This window comes from Camelus ferus, chromosome 11, assembly GCF_009834535.1.
Source record: "Camelus ferus isolate YT-003-E chromosome 11, BCGSAC_Cfer_1.0, whole genome shotgun sequence".
NCBI lineage: Eukaryota > Metazoa > Chordata > Mammalia > Artiodactyla > Camelidae > Camelus > Camelus ferus.
The window spans coordinates 4,300,113-4,321,599 of NC_045706.1; the positions used below are offsets into that span (position 1 = coordinate 4,300,113).

Below are 21,487 nucleotides of genomic sequence, written 5' to 3' on the forward strand. Positions count from 1 at the left end.
TGTCCACCTGACATTTGCTGACATATGGTCACAACACAAAACAAAACCAACTTGGCCTCATCTGTGAAAGAAATCACTGAAGCCACTCTGGTGCTGGCCAGAGGCAGTCACAGGGGATTCCTGAGACTCTTGGGGGCATTAATTGCCTTCATTTATTTATACTCCTCTTGCTCCAAAATGGGGGTAAAGCAGTATAAGGAGGATTACATCACAGTCACTCACTCATGTGTCAGCACCTGGGGTGTGCGGGGACAGAGGGACAAGGTCCCTGTCCACACGGGGCCTACATTCCAGTAGGGGAGAGAGGACAAATGCAACTGTTCCAAACAGTAGTATTTCCGTGACAATATAAAAAAAAATGAAACAGGGTGGCAGAAAGTCATCTGGGACTGGGAGTCAGATAGAGGGGCTGGGATGGGGGTTGGGAGGGAAGACCCTCCCAGAAACTAATGATGGAAAAAGGGAGAATGAAAGGTCTAGCTGAAGATGGCTTGTCTGCCCAGGGGGAAAATACCTCTTAATGCAAACCACCACAGAAGAACATTCCGGTGCTCTGACCATAATGTCTCATGCCAGGGCGCTTCAGGCGTGAGACCAGAGCCTCAGAAGGGGCTCAGCGCCTGGGGCTTCACGCTGCAGCCACTGTCTTGAAATTTGTAAGAATTTTATCTCTGAATCTGTGTTTGGCAAGTGACTTCTGATGGGACAATTCTGCATTGTGCCAGAGGCTTGGGGCCTCGGCTCGTTCCTTCTACCTTCCCAGGACGGGTTCTTGAAGAGCCACTTCCTGACCCCTGATACGTGCACCCTCCCTGCCAAGTCACAGGGCAGGTGCTGGGCACCTCGAAGAGTCTGCACTGCCTGAGCGCGTCCTTGTCCCCATCCCCCAGGGAGCATGACATTAAATGGAGGGGATAAAACACTCTGGCAGTGCCAGAGAGAGACCACAGAAGAAAAGAGAAAGCATTTTTTTCCTGTTTTTTTTTTTTTTTTTAACAAGCAACCTAGCATCTTGTGCAGCTGTCCCTGGTCTTGCTAAGTGCTGCCCCAGGCACCATGGAGCACGCAAAATGGAGTTTTCTTTCTGCTGACCGCCTAGTCTCCCCTCTGTCTCCACACCAGTCCATTCATTCATTTACTCATTCGTCAACTGTACATGATCCCCGCGAGGTGCCAGGCCACCGCTGCAGATTCAAATTAGGACATTCACTGTCCTCCAGGAGCTGACCCAACCCCACATGTCACAGTCAGCTGGGAGAGCCAAATCGATCGTCCTCTGTCCCTCTGCATGGATGCAACCAAGCAGTAGTTTCCCGTGATGTGCCACCCATTACATAAATCACAGGAAAAAGTAGAAAACAGGAGTTTTTTAAAAAATATGCATTTCCTATAGCTGAACAGATTGCCCTACAACAGATCATTCTCTGAATTTGACTCTTCATTCCCCGAGATTAGTATTTAATCCTCTTTTAAACATACCCTTGTAGAAAGCCCTTCCTGTGGGCTTAAGAAACCTGGGGAGCACCGCCAGGACGGCCGACGCGCCCCTGACACGGCCGCTGTCTTTATCAGAATCTGGCGGCTCAGTTTCAATGAACCTTTTCTTCCATCATTTGTTCGCCCTCGGTCAGGTCCACTGGGTCCGTCATGAGGGGCAATTTCAACTGTTTTCAGATTCCCCAGGGACAGTGATATGTGTGTCTCTCTCTCTCTCTCTCTCTCTCACACACACACACAAACACACAGTTTTATAAAATGCATTTAGCTCGGCTGAAATAAAAACTTATTTTTTTTTTTTAGCTTTTAAGTGAATTTCTGAAAGGGGGCTCACCACGGTCTGGTGAAAAATGAAGACTCCCATTTGTACCATTATTACAGACGCCCAGACATGGCAGTTGATTTCCTGACCAGGCACTTGGATTTCCGACAACATTATGTGGATGTTGGCTGCGGTACCTGGACGCTGGACGCGGTGCCCAGACGTCGGGCTCAGTACCTCGGTACCCGGACGTCGGGGGGGGGGCGGTACAGGGACGTCACGCACGGAATCCGGACGTCAGGCGCGGTACAGGGACGTCGGGCGCGGCACGCGGATGTCTGATGGCAGGGCAGCGGCATATGGATTAGCAGGGGCTCCTGATTCAGGCCTGCAGTTTGGCTCTCATAGTGGCCGGTATTTCCCGGGCTTCACCAGGCCTGGGAGCAGCCACTCTGACGAAGGGGTGTCTCCTGTGCGGGAAGACAGCTTGGGGAAGCCCTGGGCCTGGACCTCTGATGCTGGTTAAAAGCAGATCGTCCCGAAAGAAATGGCCCCCAGTCACGGCTTCTTGCATTTTCTAGTGTCCTCATCTCGAACACAGATGACTTTTGTGCTATTAAGTTTGCACTAGAATTTTTTTATTTCTTCTGGGCTCCCATCTTAGGTGGACAGAATTCTGGAGTCTTGCGGAGGTGGGTGGTCAGGGAGACAGTGCCCTTAGGAGGTGGTGACCTGATTAAAGCCACACAGCCAGCTGGGACAGACGTGGGCCCCTGGCCCCTAGGCCAGGCCCCTCTGCTTCTTTCCGGGTCGTGCTGTTCAATCAGACTGACTCCACGGAGCTGTCCCCCTGTCCCTACTGCACCCCCTTTTACTTTGTTGTTGTTCTCTGATTCCTACTGTCTCCTACCGCCTCCTTTCTGCTCTCCGTGTTTCCACCTTGGTGCACACCCATCTTCTCAGGCAGCACCAGGGACATCCGAGCAGGGGCCCTTGGTGCTGGGTGGAGGGCATGAGCTTGGATCGCGTGTCTGGAGGCTTCGATCTGTGCCAGCCGGGGTGTGCGTCACTGAAAGATGAATGGTCTTCACTCCCCACCCATCTCAAGGAGCAGAGTTGAGGTGCAAGGAGTGAGCCTAAGACGGGAGCATAACAGTTCTGCTGCCAAGACGACCCCGGAGCTATTGTCACTTCAGGTGATGGGTCGGAAGGGGTTACCAGACCCCAGCTGGGCGGACCGAGGCCACTTGGAGCAAACAGCAGGGCCAGAGAGGAAGCTGAACAAACCCTGTGTGGACACTGATCTATTACTTTCTGTTAGGGAAACCGACCTCCTGGCTTTCCAAGTGGAATGGATTTGTTGCAACGTGAAAAAAAAAAGTTTAAAAAATTTACACAACTTTGAAAAACATTATCATAGAAATGTTTTTAGGTTTTTGATGAGACTCAGTCCCCTCTGGTGGGAACACCCGCCACAGGATGACATCATCACGGCCATCTCATAAGAGCCGGGGGAAGGTAAAGGCCCTGGTCTTACTCAGCGATGCTACTCGGTCCCTTCATCTCAGATGCTCTGAGTACCACATTACTTAGATTATGTCAAAAATAATTTTAAAAGGAAACATGATTTAATCTGCAGCTCCACAGGAGGAAAACAAACAGCTATGGGTAGTGAATCACTCATTAAAAATTAAATAAATCCACCCACAACGGGAAACAGCACAACAGACTGTCGGTGTTGGCTTCACATTGGAAAGAAGCCAAAAATAGGTCCTGGGAATGGTGATGCCTCTGAACTTGATCTTGCTCACATGGTGTGCGTGCGGGATCGCCAGCTTCTCAGCGACACACACTTTCCAGCGTGTCTTTGGCTGAGAACACCCACGAGAAGGGAAGCTGAGCGGCACTGGGGGTTTCCACGTATCTGACAAGATCAAGCCCCCAGCCTCCCCATCAGTCACACAGCCCCAGAACCGTTTGCCAGGATGAATCAGACAGTAAAGGAAGGACTCTTGTTTCATTAACTAAGGTTTCTGTTTCACGTTGTAAAATTAAAACGCATGATTCCCAGCTTTTACTTCCTGCATGGAAGCAATGTCATAGAAAAAGATTGCCTTTCAAAAAATGTTTTCTGTGAATAAAACCCTCCTTTACAGGTTCCCACTCCTTTTGGAGGCAGCCAGGGAGCAAATACAAGTAAGTGAGCAAGGAAGAGAAAGCACCAAAGACAGCTGCTTCCTTCTCAAAGCGAAGATTGTAAAACATTTACATCATGACGCACAAATGTCATCCCAGAAACGGGGGCGACGGACATGACTGGCCCCGGACACGCATGATGCCTGGCATCTCTGCTGTTCACTCCAAGTCCAGAGAAGCACTGCCATCAATCCCAGGACTTCATGTCTGGGAGGGACCTTTAAAAAATCCTCACCCAGCTCTAAACTTTTCAGACAAAGGTGTGACTCAGAGCATGAAGGGACACGTCTTAAGTCATTCTGCTTTCTAGAACTGAACTCTATTTCTGTCCCATCCTTCTGCTGAGCAAAACTCACAATTAGACTTGCTAAAGAAAGGACTCAAATGTCGGCCCTACAGGCATCATTTCCTGAAATCAGAACTAGGACCTACCACCGCGTTTTCAGGACCGTGCACAGTCATGAGCCTCCCGGAGACACCTGATAAATGCTGGGCCCGTGAATGGACCAACGAGGGGCCGCCCTGAAAGGAAATCTGGCAAGTATGCGGGAAGAGATTAGAAGACTGGATTTGGTCAGCAGATAACACACGGAAATAGTTTGGAACGCTGGCCAAGATCAGCTTAAGTGGTCATAAAATGGTTCCAAAACATAATTATCTACCAGAAAACCGTTTCCAGAATCCAAAGGATACGTTCTTAGTAACGAGCTCTAGTACTTTTGTAACAGATAAATCATACTCTCCATAATGGAAAATTTTTATTTATTTTCTTTTTGGCAGGTCTGCCCCTCACCTTTGGAGGTGGTAATGAGAGCAAATTGGCTTTCAGGTCTGAGAGGAACCCAGCTCAGGGCTCACGGGAGACCTGTGGGTCCCTTCCCATGGGCACTTCTCCACGCCCACCTGAGCCAGTGTCTCCTTATCTTTAAGGTGGAGATGAGAATGCACACCTAGGCTGCCTCCAAGTATCTGCGAGGCCCAAAGGAGATACAAATTTGAATGTGCTTTGTAAACTGTAAAGTGCTCTACATGCAGGTGGGTTATTATAAACACAATTTAAGTTTTCAGCATAAGGCAGTTATGTTATCTGGCAAAACAGGAAATAGAGCAAGTCCTGTTTCTTGCGAATAATTTCCCCCCATGTGACATTTAAAAAAATTAATTTCTCAGCAGCAACACAAAGAAAAAAATTTATATATCACCTGAACACAAATCTACACCATCCCTCACAGCAGATCAATCTTGGAAGAGTTGTTCGAAATCAGTTAAATTCCATCAACATATTTTTAAAAAGTGGTTAGAATTCCATCAGCCTCCATCATAAAATAACACAGATCCCAGTTCAGTTTTAAGCTTATGTTCATTTCTATTCAAAACAGGGAGAAAAGCTACTCAGAGAATCCATTATGTGACACGTTCTTGTTCAGCAATTCCACGGGGATCTTTCCGTTCCCAACATTTTAAATAGTTTATACCAAACTGCATTGTAAAAAGCAGTTTTAAAAAAGTCACTTCAAATTGGCAAATTTTAAACCGAATGCCCCAAATCTCCTGTTGCTGAATGTCCCCATTCACACGGGGATGGGACATCCCCCAGTGTACGGGACTGCAGCTGGCGGCGAGTTTCCGTATCCAGTGGGGACTGGTCTACAGTCCTCCTCTTTGGCAGCAGAACCCTTTCCTGACTCTGCAGCCCAGTGGGTCTGAGACACACCCAGAGGTTTTACGTGTCTTATCTTTCCCCAAGTGTGAGTGATGCCACTGGCCAGGCAGTCGGCACGGATCTGCAGCTGACGATGCCATCTGTTTCCACCACGTCAGCCACAGAGATGGGAGAACCCTGGACACAGACCACCAGCCCCGCCTCGTGAACCCAAACACAAGCTCCCTGAAAGACCCGCTCACTGCCCAGCCGCCCAGGTACCTCCCGCTGTCCCAGAGCATCATGTTTCACCCAAGTGCCCCTTCACAAATGTGGCTGCTAAGGGAAATTCAGAGGGTGGTTTTGGTTACAAAAATAGGAAACATCCAGCTTAAAATGGGTGGGACTTTGATGTGTCATCCAGTGAACCCAGGGCCCCAACAATAGCTGGGGACTGTCTTCCTGACAAGCGAGCCGCACTGGGCTTCCTGGCCCTCTGACAGCCCACCAGCCGCAGAGCGGACCGCTCCTCGGTGCCATCCCCACACACTCCTGGCCTGGCCGTGGTGCATTAAAAAGGCTTCCTGAAGCCTAAGTCCCAGATTTCCTGCGCAGGGCGGGACAAAGCTAACTGAGGGGCTTGCCAGCTTTCATCGAAAGAATGCCTCCTGATCATATTCTTTGACCTAGTTTTTAAAGCCCTGAGGAACTCTGTTACACACATATAAACCACGACACAAATCCCAAGCAGCAAGAAAGGCTTTCCTCTCAGCTTCCCTTTACCTCTCGTCCCACTGAGGTGACGCCAGGCAGCCGGCCTGGCCTGCGGGAATCCATGTTTTCCTGTCACTGGAAAAGGATTTCTAGAAGAAGGATTCCAGCTCTGAACCGGCGCTGCCGGGAGCGCGACGATGAGACAGGAGTTTATATAGGAGAGCTGTGTTCCCAGTCCCTCTCAGTGGAAACTGTGAGGGTTCAGGAGCCGAGCCTCTGCTCTATGACAAACGATTACCGAGCAGACTCTTTTAGGAAGCACTTCTTGGAAGAATGAGGAAACTTTCCTGGGGGAAGATGGAAATGGAAATAAATGAGGGATTAATCTGTTTGTCACCATCAGATCCAAAGGCAGCATTCTTCCAACTTGCTGCCAGCTTCTAATTTCAGATTCTGGGAGAGTAACTGCTTCACTGTGGGGAGAGTCGCACTTTGCTTGGATAGGAAACCTGCAGAATCCAGGGATGCTAAGAAAATCCCAAGAACATGGCAAAGGAAGGAAAGAGAAATCAAGTCTCTTAGAAAGTTCCCAAACTTGCAGACTAAGAGCTGGGTTTTCACTGTGCATCGAGCTTCTCTGTTCTTTCAGCAGATTCAAAAACCAGCGCAGGACATGTGGCCCCAGCTGCGGTGCCCTGGAAGGTCAGGGCCCTGCTCTTGATGTAAAAACCTGCAGAGTCTTCTTTTCTTTCCCCCTCTCTGCCATGCTGGTGGTGCAAACAAACACCGAGGGAGAGGAGTGGCTTGTAAGAGAAAACAAACAGGGAATGAAACTGGCAGAGGAGGAAGCAGAGGTCCTGACGGAGGACAGGCTAGCGAGTGAATATTCTAAGTTAACTTTTAAATTAAATTCACTGTTACTTAATATTGGCACTTCCATTTAGTTCTCTGGTATTCCTGTGGTATTTCCACGAACCAACGTGGAACAGTCCAACTGCAGAACCATTTAACTTCACTTACTGGTGGGTACCCCTTATAACAGTATAAGACCTCAAAGAGCCTGGAGAAAATATTTAAACCTTAATTACATGTTTAATTCTTAATTCTGAAATTCTACCGCGGTTTTTAAACCCTGTGCAGCTGAGACCCACCGAGCCGCAAGCACTCTCCAGTTGGGGGAACTCTGGGTCATATTTGATGATACTAGCAAGAGTATTACTTCCCAAATCTATTTTTAAACACAGGAAAAAGAAGGAGAAAACTCTGAGAATGGGTGCCTGTGCTTAAAGACTCCTCTTAATCCAGTTTGAGGGAGAAAAAATTGACTTTTCTTTTTTTAAAGTCAGATATGAATATAGAGTATGTGTTTTGAAGTGAGAAATCGGGCACTGCAGGGCTGAGGGAGGCCTCTGATGTGCAGCCTAGGGGCAGCATTTACACCACCACCCAGCGAAATGCCTTCTTTAAACTTTCTGTGGTGATGTTAACAGTAACGGTTTTATGAAATGCTTACTTTGGGTCATCTCACTTAAACGTCACAATAACCCTAGGAAGAGATGGACAGATGAGAGAAGAGGCAGCTCAGGGGGCTGGGAGTGGGGGGCGCTCACCCCTGCTCTGGAGCCAGCGTGCCGCATGTTGACAGTGGCCTGGGACAGCCTCCGACCTCAGGGTGCCGACTCTCTCCTGCTCTGCCCACAATGAGCTATTCATTTGGTTCTAACCGACTCAAAAGCAAGTTTCCAACCTCACAAATCAGAAATCAACTCCTTTCTATTAGCTGACATCCTGAAGCTCTGGAATGAGCCTCAAATGCTTAGCAAAGAACTTGCCATAGGCTAAAAGACTGTTGTGATGTCCTACGACTCCAAACACAGGCCGTGAAGAAGGTGGCCACCACGGGGGAGTTCGCACTGTCCTCACGTCGAAGAGAAAGAGTCTTGAAATCCGAAGCCGTCTTAGTCTAAGGCCTCACAGCTTCCTAAGTCAAACTACTTTCCTATTGAAAAGGAAGCCAAGAGTGGGACCAGGTAGAGGACGATTCTGCCCAAAGTTGCTGTGGCTGCCAAGCCCTGCGGCGGATACAGAGGTCAAAGGTCAGCTCCTGGATAGATGCTCAGTTGCCTTTGGATGGGGTCTGAATCTCTGAATCTGTGGCTGGTTTGAGGCAGCGGGAGTGGGAGCTGGGGCAGCCCAGGTCGCGGGCTCACTCACGGCCAGGCAGCAGTTCAGCTCACCGAGAGGCCGGGAAATCCTTGAGCAGGTGGATGGCAACTGGGTGTGGAGGGACCGGTGCTGAGCCGAGAGCCGGGGAAGGCAGAAGTCAGAGACTCCCAACACATCGTAATCCGTGCCTTGCATTTCAGGAGGAGATGAGTCTGCAGGACCTGCCCTCAGGTACGTCGTCCCAGCACGGTCGGCATCCGCTGGGATCACAAGCAGCATTTAATATCCATTCCAACCCATGTGAACGAGCAGTCCCTCTCAGTGAAGATTCTGAGATGATACGAGATTGCAGACTTCCTATAATTACATCTCCATCCCATTAATATTATTCCAGGAATGCCCCTTCTCTTCCATCCCACCATGGATCTGCCTGAGGAAGGCGTGCGCCGCAGAATCCCAGCACCCGATGATGACGGGATAAAGACGACGGACGGCAGAATGTTTAGCCGGTAGGATGTGGATGGTTTCCTCTCCTGTCTGGGTAAGTAGTTGACTACATTCGGCATTTTCGAGATGAGGAGAAACAGTCCATATAACCAGAATGCATTTGATCACACCAGGAATGACTATAAGAATTTATGCCCCCGGTAAAAGGCACACCCCATAAAAGGGCCAGCCGGCACAAAAGAACCCACCCATTGGCCTTAGAATAATCATGAACAGAGTCGAGGTATTTCAAACAAAGTGATGCATTTGAGAAATACAACTTCCTAGCAGTCCACATCCTGGTTCCCTCGCCAGAGGGGCGCACCCCCCCACCCCTGCTCCCGGCAGACCGCGTACTACCTGCCCGCAGGCTGCACCCATGCCAGAAGCTCTTGGAGGCCTTCCCTCAGGTTTCTTAGGAGGCTTGACAGCCTTAAGTCGAGTCTAACACAAAAACGGGGATGGTGTTTCTTTTCCTAAGTCCTAGGACATGGAGGCCATGGAATGTTGCCTCAAAAGGCAAAAATTACGTGATGCCAACAGTTTTTTTTTTTCTCACTAAGTGTGCAATCCAGAGAAGCTCCTTTTCAGCAGTTTTCCCCACAGCAGATCCATTTAAGAAGCAATTACCATCAATGCAATTATGTGCCACCGCGCTCCCTAATAGTCCCCGAGCGTGCACACTGAGATGAGGCAAGGCCCTTTCAAAAGTCAGGACAAGTCAGTGAGAGGAAAGCACGTGGAAACTGTGTCCTCAACAACGTGTTTCAGGAGACCGAGCAGCTGAACCTGATTCTAAATGCAAAAAAAAAAAAAAAAAAAAAAAAAAAGATGTCACAAAAAGTGTGACATGAGCCTGTTCGAGCAAGTTACAGCTTAAAATTCACATACACGGCACACTGACCATGTGGCCTTTTTCCTCTAGAAGATGATGTCTCTAACAATGAAAGCCCACATAGTTTTTTTGCTAGTTAACTACACATCAGAGGTAATTTTTCAAGAAGGTTTGTACTCACCAAGGGAAAACGAAGGCTATAGTCTGAAAAAGAAAGAGAAAAAAGACAGGGTCACTTTTCTGGGTAACAGGTGTTGCAAGTTTTAGTCACTGCTTTTTCTATAGCACGAGTGGAATGTGCCCATTTTTGCTTCATGGCTTGGGGTCTTCTTGAGGCCTTTTCATCTGGATAATAACTTCTTTTTGCCGCAACCATCAGCTTTTAAAGGCGTCCTGCCCCAAACGCTCCTCTAGGCTCTGGCTGTGTGTTGATGGTAGAGCCTGGTAGCTGCCCTGGATCTGAAGTGTTGGCCTGTAGCACCCAAGATGCTCCATCTGCCAGCTGCTGCTCTGTGACCTACAACGTCCCCTCCCTCTGAAGTTGTCCCTCCACCCATTTTCCCAGAGATACCCTCTTAAAACCTCCATAGGACACACCCCCTTCACCCCAGTTTTTCAGCTTAATCATTATCCAGATTGCTCATTCCGCATTAATTTAGCACTCATGCTTTTTTTGTTTTTAACAGCTTCAGTGAGATATAATTTACATACCATAAAGTCCACCTGTTTAAAGTATACAATTCAATGGTTTTTCACATAATCACAGACTTCGAGACCTTCCTTATGATTTAATTGTAGGACATTTTCATCATCCCCAAAGAAAGCCCATTTGCTCATGACTCCCCCAGCCCATCCTGTCCCAAACCAATGGTCCCTGGCAACCACTAAATCTACCTTCTCATATGGATGTGCCTACTCTGGAAATTCCATCTAAACGGGATCCTATAGCACGTGGCCGTCAGAGACCAGCTGCTTTCACTTGGTGTGTTTCTGAGGTTCACCCACGCGGTGGCCTGTACCAGCACTCGTGACTTCCAGTGGGTAGACACTGTTCCATCATATGCGGAGACCACCTTTGTTTATCCATTCTCCTCGGAGGACTGACATGACCCCCTTGTTCTTGTGAGAGCGGCCAGCAAGGCAGCCTCACGCCAGGGCTCGGAGCCTGCATCTCCTTGTGACTGGAGGCCACACCCTGTGGCCATCGTGTACCCCTGCTGCTGGATGGCGGACTCATGTTTTGAGCATCACTATTTTTATATTTATAGCTAATGCAGTACGTGGCGTTTTCCACCAAAACAGACTACTTATCTAGGTCATGGCCAGGCTAGATATGTTAAACCAAAGGCTATACTCTACAGGGCACATTTATAACAAGTTTTTGCACTAATTAAAAAGTTGACCTGTGAAGTAGGTTTGAATCCAAAGCAGAAGAAATGGTTCTAATACTGAGGGATCTTAAATCTCCTTGGGCAAGTCTACAGCTCACATTATTCTTTATGATGGAAGGCTGAAAGCTTTCCCCCTAATACCAGGACAAAGGCAAGTGTACCCGCTCTCACCACTCACATTTGACACTGTGCTGGAAGCCCTAGTCAATGCAATAAGACAAGAAAAATAAATACATAGAAAGTGGAAAGAAAAAAATCAGACTTTATGCTCAGATGACATGACTATGAACACAGAAAACTCTACAGAATGTACAAAAAAGCAACAGGGACCGATCTGTCAAGTGGTGTATAAAGACAGAGTTCCCAGAAGACAGAGGAGCCCAATGGAACACAAAGCAGGTGGTGGGAAGGTGAGGGGGGCACTGAGGTGAGGGGGGTCATCAGTGGTTTGGGGGACTGCTTTTTTGTAGAAATAACTTATTACAAGAGTCCACTACTTCTAATGCCCCAAAAGAATTTGGGAAGATGCTGGAAAGAGTGACTTGTGGTGTTTACCCAGGGCCAGGCAGGGGCAGAAGCCAGAAGTGCAAGGAACCCTTCATGTTTCAGGAGGAATCCCAGAAACTCAACACTGCCTTCCATTGCAATACTGAGTCATTTTAATGTAAAACAAAACCCAGTGATGTGCAGAAGCATATCCTGTGCAGAAGCAGGGCTGCCGCCTTGAGTCAAGTCACTCTAAAAACCACAAGGCAAAAAACCAGTCAGGTGCAGAAGCAGCTGAGCACGCCGTCAGAGGGCGGCTAAACACACGAGTCAGTGTGATGGACTAAACCCCGAAGGAACCCAATTAATAATTTTGAGTTAAACTTTAAAGTAATTTTTTTTAAACAAAGCAAAAATACACGAAACAGTGGGCACTACAAATAGATCACATACTATACTGGCTTGGGGCTCACAGATGTTAGCGTGAAACCACAACCATCAGTTTCTCTGAAGAACAGAATTAGCAAAAACCAAGCCACCAGAATAACATCTAAAGGCAGCCTGTATCCTGTGAACACGTCCATTAGCCCGGGGCCCTCATGCACATGGCTGCTGTGATGTTGAGCAAAACGTTTGAAAAGGTAAAATAAGCACATTAAAAAGTGGGGGGGAGGGGACCCTGGTCCCCGTGGCCAGATCCACTCCTCGCAGGAGAGGGTGTCAGGGAGGAGCTGGAGCAGGGTGGTGTCACCGCTGGGAAGGTTCCTGGTACAGCACCATCCTCCAAAAAGGAAAGGAGAGATGCTATCGATTTATTAGGCTTGACCAGGCTTTGGCGGCCCCTTATGGTGTCTCTCCCATAGCCCACAGCCAATCCTAGGCGGCAAGTCCCATTTTAAGGATGAGAAGACTGAGGCTCGGTGAGCTCCTTGACCCGAGTCACGCATAGCAAGGAAGCAGGGATGCTAACCCAGGGCTGCAGAGATCACTCTTGGCCAGGCCGCACAGGGGGACCCAACCTTCACTGTGGTTTATTTTTGTTTGTTTGTTTGTTTTTCTTTCTTGTCTACATCCCAACAAGCTGAAATTCTTCCAGGGACTGTCTCCCTTTCCTTTACGTTCCTCGTATTTGGGTCACCGCCTGCCAGCAGGAGGGCCCATTAAAGTCTCTTCCCTGTCTAGAAGGAGCCCCACTGGGGTCTGTGTGCCAGAAAGATCTGGAAGGGCCCAGGCTGGCCACGTCAGTTCCATGGGAGCAGCTCTGGCCCTCTGGCTCACAGAAGCCGGGGCCTGCTGACCACAGAAGTTCAGAGGTCCGTCCCCAGGGCACACGAGGGCAGCTGCTTCCAGGCAGCAGGGGCGGGAGGAAGCCCAGCTGGACCATGGGAACGGGCCGTGCAAGGCCAAGAGCAGGGGAAGTCCACCCGGGGGGGTGGCGAGGGCAGGCAAGGCCAGGGGGAGCAGGGCCCTCCCACAGGAAGCCGCCGGGCTGCAGGGTTTGGCCCTGATCGCTCACAAGATACAGAGAGACCCAGGGACGCTACTGTGCATCCAAACCTCCAAAGAAGAGAAGAAAACTGTACCATTTGGAATCCATCCGCCGGGACCGTTCTGCTTTAGGGAAAAATTAAAATGATTCTCGCTTGCCAAGCTCGGAGATGGGCAGAGCGGAGCAGTCTTTCCAAGCTCGGACAAAAGTAAAATGGCCTCCATACACACCCCGGGCCTGAAGCTTTTTCAGCATCGCGGGGGCGGAATGCATGTCACTGCGGGCGTACCCACAAGCTTTCCTTTTAAATGGGCAGTGGCATTTAAACAATTCTTGGATGCACGTTAGCACTTTATTTTTAAGTATTTATCTATGTATTTCTACATGTACAGGGTATCTACATTGTTAACTTTTTACTGAAATACAGTTGATTCACAGCATTGTGTTAGCTTAGGGTGTACGTCACAGTGGTTCAGGCACACGTGTACATTCTTTCCCATTACAGGTTATTACAGCATGTTGAAGGCTGCGCTTGCACAGTAGGACCTTGTTGTCTGTCTGTCATATATATGGTGTGTACATGTTAATCCCAAACTCCTCATTTATCCTCCCTATCTTTCCCCTTTGGTAACCATAAATTTGTTTTCTATGTCTGTGAGTCTGTTTCTGTTTTATAAATAAGTTCATTCGTATCAGAAAACGTGAACTTTTAATGATGGGTTACAATTTTATGAAGCAAGGGCACACACATAAGGACCTAACACAAGTGATCAGACCCCATGGGCTCTGGCCTCGATTGGCCTCGCCAGCAGCGAGCAGAGCCCAGAGCAAAGCCCCTGCACCCCTGCGGCATTCTCTGGGGCTCCCGCGCTCCCTGAGACATCGATTCGTCCAAGCCCACCGGTCAGAGCACTTGGAACAGAGGAAGCGTCGTTCACTCTCAGTCCCAATGACCCCCAAGCATGATGACTAGGACTGGGGGGTGCGGGTGGGGCTGAAGAGCAGGAAAACCCCTCCCGGCGGGAGACCCCGCCCCATACCCCAGAGGCAGTGGACACGGACGAGCCCTCAGCATCCTGTCCGGGAGCAAGTTCGCTCTGCTTCCTGGCGCTGATTCAGGCCGGGGGGAGGGCGCAGGACGCCTCTGAGTCACCGGGCTTCGCTCCCTCCCTGATCTCGGACTCTGCCAAGTCTCTCGGCCTCCTTGTTTACCTTCTGGGCGTCAGCAAAGCTGTTAATTTCTGTATTTTCTAATGCACAAAAGAAAGGCTGGAAGATGCTGCTGGGGCAGGAAGCCTCCCTGAATGATGAGGAGTTTGGTAGAATCTTCCTCTGCCCACCCCCGTAAAGTGCCGGTGGGGGAGCCTCAAAACGGTGTTGCCAAGGCTGAAAAAAAGATCCGTTTTCTCAGACACTCGTTCTGTCGACCTGTGGCCAACCAGCTGGACTTCTAATATTTGGCAACTTGTAAGAACTATTCATGGGCAGCTGCTCAGAAGATCCAGGTGCATCACTGCCTGCTTCTCGAGACTGTTTCTGAAGCACCGCACCTCCCTAATTACCCCACAGTTGGGGGGGGTCCCCTCTTTGGATTAGGAAACTATGCAAATTCTCAAGCCAACGACTCCACTTTTGCAAATACAAATGGCTGCTGGTTTGCACTCTTTGTGTCTGTCTGTGCCATTATCACTGTGGAATTTAGGAACACAGGACTTGGATTCTCTGTGTTCTCTTCCGAGGTGCAGGGGTCCTCTCCCAGCCCCAGAGGGACGGAGCCCTCTGGCTCGTCAGCAGGTGATGCCGCTTCGATCGGGCCACCACCTTGGAGGTCCGCCCCTCCTACTGGGGTCATCTGTGGGCCTGCTCCTCCCTGACCCCTGTTTTTAGTTACACACCTGGCACCAAGCCTGCTTCACTTTGCACACTCTTCTCACGAGACAGGGTCCCACCCTGAACCCTGGCCCCAGCCCTCTTGCTTCCTGGGTGCTGGCTCTTGTCCCCTGTGACATCCCACCAGACTGCGGTAAACCGAGGCGGGCTCAGCCATGTCCCAGCACAGTGCTGGCTGTTGTCCGCTCTGCCCCTGCGGACCCGGACCTGGTCTGTAGGATGAGCACCCAGGCTCCTCACGCGTGGCCAGGACTTTCAACTAAAAACATCACATGTCAGCATCGCTTTCCAGTTTGCAGAACAATAAAATCAGTAGATCAATTTGATAGTTGTACTTTCCCTCCACTACAGCTTCTGCGCTGGTAAGTGCCACCCGGAATGAAAGGACTGACGTACAAATTAACCCTTAATGGCCCAGTCCTCGTTGGTTGAGTTGCTCCTGGGGTCCCCAGAAGTTCTGGCTGGGCCAGATGCAGACTAGATACCCTCTGTGACCAGAGGTGGCCCTCGGGCGGAGAGAGACAGGAGGCAGCCACCATCTACCAGGACTGTCTGCAGGGGGCCTCTGGGTGGGCCAGGGGGCTCTGAGCACCAGCAGTGTTTGCTCCACCCTCAGAGCTGCTCTAAGCAACAGTGCAGGTTTGGGGGAGAAGACAGACTTTGGAGCCCTCCAAGGACGAGCACATGACCTCTAGTACGTCGCTCACAAAACACTCCCTGAGCCCCTGTCAGGGGCCCAAGTTCTGCTGTGTGCACGGGGCGGTCCCACACGCTGTAGCAAAGCCCACAGGCAGAATTCGCCACCAGGGGCTGCTCTGTGTAAGGACCAGAGAGCAGGAGAACAAAGTGCTCATCCACCAGAAACCAGGACCCCTCACCCATGTTCCTTAACACACTCAACTCACAGCCTTTCCTTTAGACTTGAAAAGACCCCGGACTCCCCCCGAGACTTTAGGGTCAGCAGGGGATGGGGCCTGAAACAGAGAAGAAGGACGAGCGCTGTAGCCCTGGGCTAGAACCTTCGAAAGGCCGTCAAAGGGGCGTGGACGCCAGGCGCTGGAACGTGGTGGCCTCCCTGCTCACTGAGATTTTGCCTTTCAAAACACATAGCTTGACCCTCGTAAACCGCTAGTGGGATTATAAAATAACAGAGCCGTTTTGGAAAACAGCATGAAAAAGTTTCAGGGCAGAGTTACCACGTGACCTAACGGTTCCACTTGTAGGTATAAACCCAAGAGAAATGAAAACACACGTCCACGCAAAAACTTGCATTACTTATAACCGCCAAAAGTGGAAACAACCCAAATGTCTATCAACTAATGAATAAATAAATAAAAGATAGTATATCCATATGATGGACTATTATTAGGCAAGATAAAGGAATAAACTTCTGACACGCTGAAACAGGAATGGACCTTGAAAACATGACGCTAAGTAAAAGAAGCCAGTCACAAAAGACCAGGTTCCACTTACACGGAATGTTCAGAACAGGCAAATCTGCAGGCACGAAGTAATTTTAAAAAATTTACATGCGTTTGTTTTATTCTATTCACATTGACAGTTATCCTACAACCTACACAAAGTACAAAAGGCCTAATCCATTTTCCAGTATCAGGTCAGGGCCAAGGTGCAAAAGCCTTGCTGGGAGGGATCCATAGCGGGACTGAGAAGAGACTCACTTTGGGTGGTGGAAACGTTCTAAAATTGATTGTGGAAATGGATACACAACTTTAAAAGCATACTGAAAAAACACAGAACGGTACACGTTAAAGAGGTGAATGGTGTGATATGTGATTCATATATCAATAAAGCTGTTATTAAAATCAAACCGAAAACCAAAAATTAATATAAAAATATAATTAATATAAAAAATTAATATAAAAATCAGTATAAAAATCAAAGCACGGTTGGTCTCTCAGCCTGTTTCAGCCTACTCACGCGCTGGAGACGTGACTTTAGGATGTGTCCACAGAGCCATATTGTTGCTCATAAACTCAGGAGAAATAGCCCATCTGCCGAGGACAGTGCCCGCCCGAGGGAGGTGTCCCTAAGCCTTGGGTGAATTTCATGGCACTCTGGGGGAGACCACAGATAATGTGACTCTAAACTCTCTGCTGCCCTAAAGTGTCTGAGGACCAGTCTCACCTTTCAGGTGATTCTCTCAAATTGACTTACCCTCGAGGTTGGTGCGAGGGGCCAGGCACATGTAACACGGCACTGGTAGAGTATACAGGGGTCCCAGTGACATGCCCTGAACACACCTAAACGTCTCCACCAACTGGGTGAGGCTGGGGGGAAGGTGGGCTCGAGGGGCAGCTCAGGGTGTGAGTGAGACCTCACCAGAGAACTGCCTGGACCGCATGCCCTGTGGGATCTTACTCGCCTGTGCCAGAGCCTTGATCACGCTTTACCTGACACTGCTGCTCCTAGCTCAAGCAAGGTGGATGAGGCTGCAGAGGGGGGCATTCCTTAACACCAAGGCCTGTGTCACTCCTCCCACTGGGCTCAGACTGTGAAAGGTACTCAGGACGGGCTTGATGAGTGCCCAATGCTCGTGGTAACTGAACACTTTAAATCCTATTTGAAAGATGTTCTGCACGGTCTAATTAACGTTCAGTGAAGCTCAGAGAAAATGGCTTATCTCTAATATTTAACTAGTGAATCAGTGTTTGTAGGTGTTATCTTCTGGAGTATCAATTTGAAACGCCCCAACCTTTCACCACACGGCCCCGGGCCTGTGACTAGGCTGCTACACGTGTGTGAAGGTCCTGGCTGGTGATACCCTTACACACAGCTGTAAGCAGCGGCAAACCGCAGAGGCCCCTGGGCAAAGCCAAGCTCCCCAATGCAGCGTAATGGATGCGCCTCGGCATTGAGTAATTATTCTGGGAGATCGTTATTCCCATGGACCCAGAAGGGAAGGAAACTTCTAACATGCTTCTTAATTTAAGAATACCAATTGTTGCTGTTAATTAAAATGCTAGTTACCAACGATCGTATACAAATGGCAAAGGGACGAGGTAAATGGACCACTCCAATAATAGTAATGGATGTGGTTTTCTTATTACCTAATAATGACTGTTGCTAATGAATACAGGCAACAGCACTTCTGCTCATCACATCGGCACGGAAAACACGAGTAGAATGTGTTGGGGAACAACCTATGGACTCCTTAACAGAGCCTGGAAGTTCTCAGGGAAGAGTCTCAGGATGAGGAGAGGCCACAAGTGACCGGAAGGTGGTACACACACACCTTCCAACTTGGGGGCCCCCTCCTACTTTTGACTCCAAGCTCCCCTTTCAGGTGCCCCTCCAAAAGCCAGAGTGCTTCCTCTCAGTGGGGTCCAGGGCAGGAACTTTCTAGAGGCCCCTCGCCCACAGAAACCGCGTCTTACCCTCCCCCAGGTACACCAAGCTCTTCCCATGTCATGACTTTCCTCACATGGCTCTTTGACCCAGAAAGCTCCTCATCTCACCCAAACCTACCAGGTTCTCCCCCGACGCCTGGAGCCTGACCTCCCCTCTGAGCTGCCTGCTACCCTGGTCTTACCTCCTGCTGCTCCAGCAGCACAGAGCTGTCCCGTGCTGCGCCCCTGACCGTCTGGGTCCTCCTTCTCCAAACGCCTTCACAACAACACAATACAGAGGACGGCAGGTTGAGATTAGGCCACCTTTGCTGCCATCCTGGCTGGCCTGTGACGTGGGCAGGCATGGTCTACACTTTACAGACGACAGAAGCCAGGACAGACGTTCGCCCCCAAATCCATAGTGCGTGGCTAGTTCGGTGCTTTCTGAACAGAAATCCTCTTATCGCTACCTTGAACTTCTTGATTATAGACACAGCTCCACGTACACACCGGGAACTCAGAAATACGAGTTAGAAGGATGAATGAGTGCACTAAGCCAGTCATTACCGCTCATCAAGCAGCCACTTATGGGCTAATGCTGTGCCAAGTGCTGAGGATTTCGAGATTGAAAAAAAACACATGGACAGAAGCTGCAGGTCTTTAAAAGAGTCCAGGGACACGGTTATAAAGGGGTCACTCACTGGAAGCGGAGGGGAGGCTTATGATCGCAGTGAGCCCAGGGGCTGTGAGGGACGAGAGCAGAAGCCCCTAACCCGTGTTGGCCAAAGTCAGGGCTACTTTCTCAAGATTAGCTTCCCTGACAGATGCCAGGAACCAAGGCTAGGAAGCTGGGGAGCACACGGAACATTCTGGAAATCGCAAATAATTTGAGTCCTGTCTTTGACCTTGGAACAAGTCACTTAATCTTCTTGAGCCTTAGTTTCCTCACTTGCAAATTAAGGACCTTAATCCCTACTGTGCTGGGTTAAAAATGAGATCGTCTACGTAAAGGACACAGCACTGGACTCCACAGACAGTCAGCAAATCAGGATCTGGAGTGTGAGACCCACAGGGCCTGGGAGGCTGCAGGCGCATTTGGATTTGGGTTGAAACCACGAGGAGGCTGCACAAGTCTGCAAGGCTGGACGTCACTTTCTGTTCTCTGCAAGGGAGGTCACTGTGGTGGCTGCAGGGAGGTCAGAGGTTGGGGTGAGCTCAGCGCGAATGGTGGATCCCTGAGAAACAAAGGAGCCATTCCGATGGTCCAGGTGAGGGATGGAGAGCTGCTCCTGAGGGCAGCGGCAGCAGTGATGGGGCTGGCATGCAAGGGGAGGCGGCTATTTAAAACTCAAGGGTAAAACTCGAGGGGGCAGAGGCCGCTAGCCTTCGGGAATGTATGCAAAGAGGAAAGAAGGGGAAGGAAGAAATCAAGATGACCTTGGACCTGGTTTGGCCACAGAGTGAAAGGTTTGCCATCCCTGAAGGTGGGGTCCTTGTCTCAGAGTCCCCAGGAGGTGGTAGTACGTGCATCCCTCACAGACCCCCAGAGGGTGTCACTCAGAGACTAGGAATATTTAGCAGCATCACAGGAAAAGGAGGAAACCTTCTGAAAATGGCACAGTTCTCTTCTGAGTAACGCGGCACCCACAGCAGAGAAGTTTGTTAGTTATTTCCCAGAAAAACTTTGAAAACCAGTAACCTGGATAACTGAAAGATCTACTAATCAGCCAGTTATTTTGCCAAAAACCCTCAAATATTTTGGTTCAATGATTTTCCCCCACCTTAACTGGTTGACCTGACCCATCTAAACTAGTTCATCACTAACAATCCATGGAAAATGCATGGAAAAGAGGCTGGTTTTAGAAGAAGAGGGGAGAGAAAACACCTCAGGCATCCGCGGTATTGTCTCAAAGAGGAAACGCGAGATGCCTGCGTGTAATGTGAAGCTCCCGGTGAAAGGTGAGCCCCCGGGCAGTCTGCAGTCACTGAGCTATTAGCAAGAATGTGCCCAGGCTTGATTTGTGTTTCTGAAGACAAGCACCTACTTTCCCCCCCCCCCCCCACCCCGGCTGCCACAGAAGAAGTCCTGTGAACTGGGAGCGGGTCCCTCCTCCACACGTAAGAACACTGCTGCATTCATTTGAAAACAAAACCAGCATTGTAACCCAAATCTGCAGCGCTCCATTCTGGAACAATAAACTGCCACAGAAGTGTCATGTTGGACTGGCATTCTGTTTTGTCTACCTAGAAAGGTCAGTCCTCCTTTTCCCCTGGAAGGCAGCACCCCCACCATCCTCAAGGAAAATGATTTTCTTTCTTTACAACATAAGGAATCCTCTGAAAATGAATGGATTTGAGCTGCTTCCACAAACGATCTGTATGGTCCCAGGCACTGGGGGAAATGTGGAGATGTCAGAGGTGGAGGTGGGTGGGGACCCCAGGGCCCTCCCCCGCCTCACGCGTGGCCAGCAGTCCGCCCTGTAATCCACATCGGAGGGAGGGAGGAAGCAGAGGGTTACGCCCCCAAGCCAGGCCCCGCCCACTGCCACAGGGGAAGGCGGGTGACCTTCCCAGCGAGGTGACCTTGGGCCGGCCCCGCATCCTCTCTGTACTTCAATGGCCTCCATACATGAGGTCAAGGGCAGCTTCAGATGATGATCCAAGGACACAGCGTTGTGTGAATGCGCTTGTAAACTGTGTGAAGACAGGTCAAGGTGAGGGGCAGCTCAGGACAGAGAGGCCACTGGGGGTGGAGGTGGGGTGAGGCCACATGCACAGGGGTCAGAGCGACATTGATGGCCTGTCAGGCACCACGCTGGACACCCTCAGTGCAGGGACTGGGCTGTCTAATCCTCACTATGACCTGGAAGCCAACTGCATGAGGTTACATGGTCAGAAAGAGGCTGGGCTGGAAACCAAATCCAGGTGGACTCATGGTCCCCACCCCCAACGTAAGGGAATCACACTGCTTGCGCGCCTGGACCAGGAATCCCTTCCTGGGAGACACGCCCTCGCTGCCCTTCCATTGCTTGGCACTCTTGGTGGCAGGTAGCAGCTCGGTTCCTGAAGGCCCCGGGAGGACAGGG

General features: G+C 49.9%; 1 protein-coding gene across 2 annotated transcripts in view; it reads right to left on the minus strand.

Annotated features, from left to right (window-relative positions):
- PTPRE (protein tyrosine phosphatase receptor type E) overlaps positions 1-21,487 on the minus strand; it is a 146,850-nt gene that overhangs the window by 78,763 nt on the left and 46,600 nt on the right. The window contains exon 1 of one of the 2 annotated variants that reach the window (XM_032490659.1): positions 6,381-7,276. The exons of the other annotated variant lie outside the window; for it this stretch is intronic. The gene's annotated coding sequence lies outside the window, so the exon portion shown is untranslated. Of the gene's footprint in view, positions 1-6,380; positions 7,277-21,487 lie in introns of those variants that run through there. 2 annotated transcript variants of the gene reach the window in all.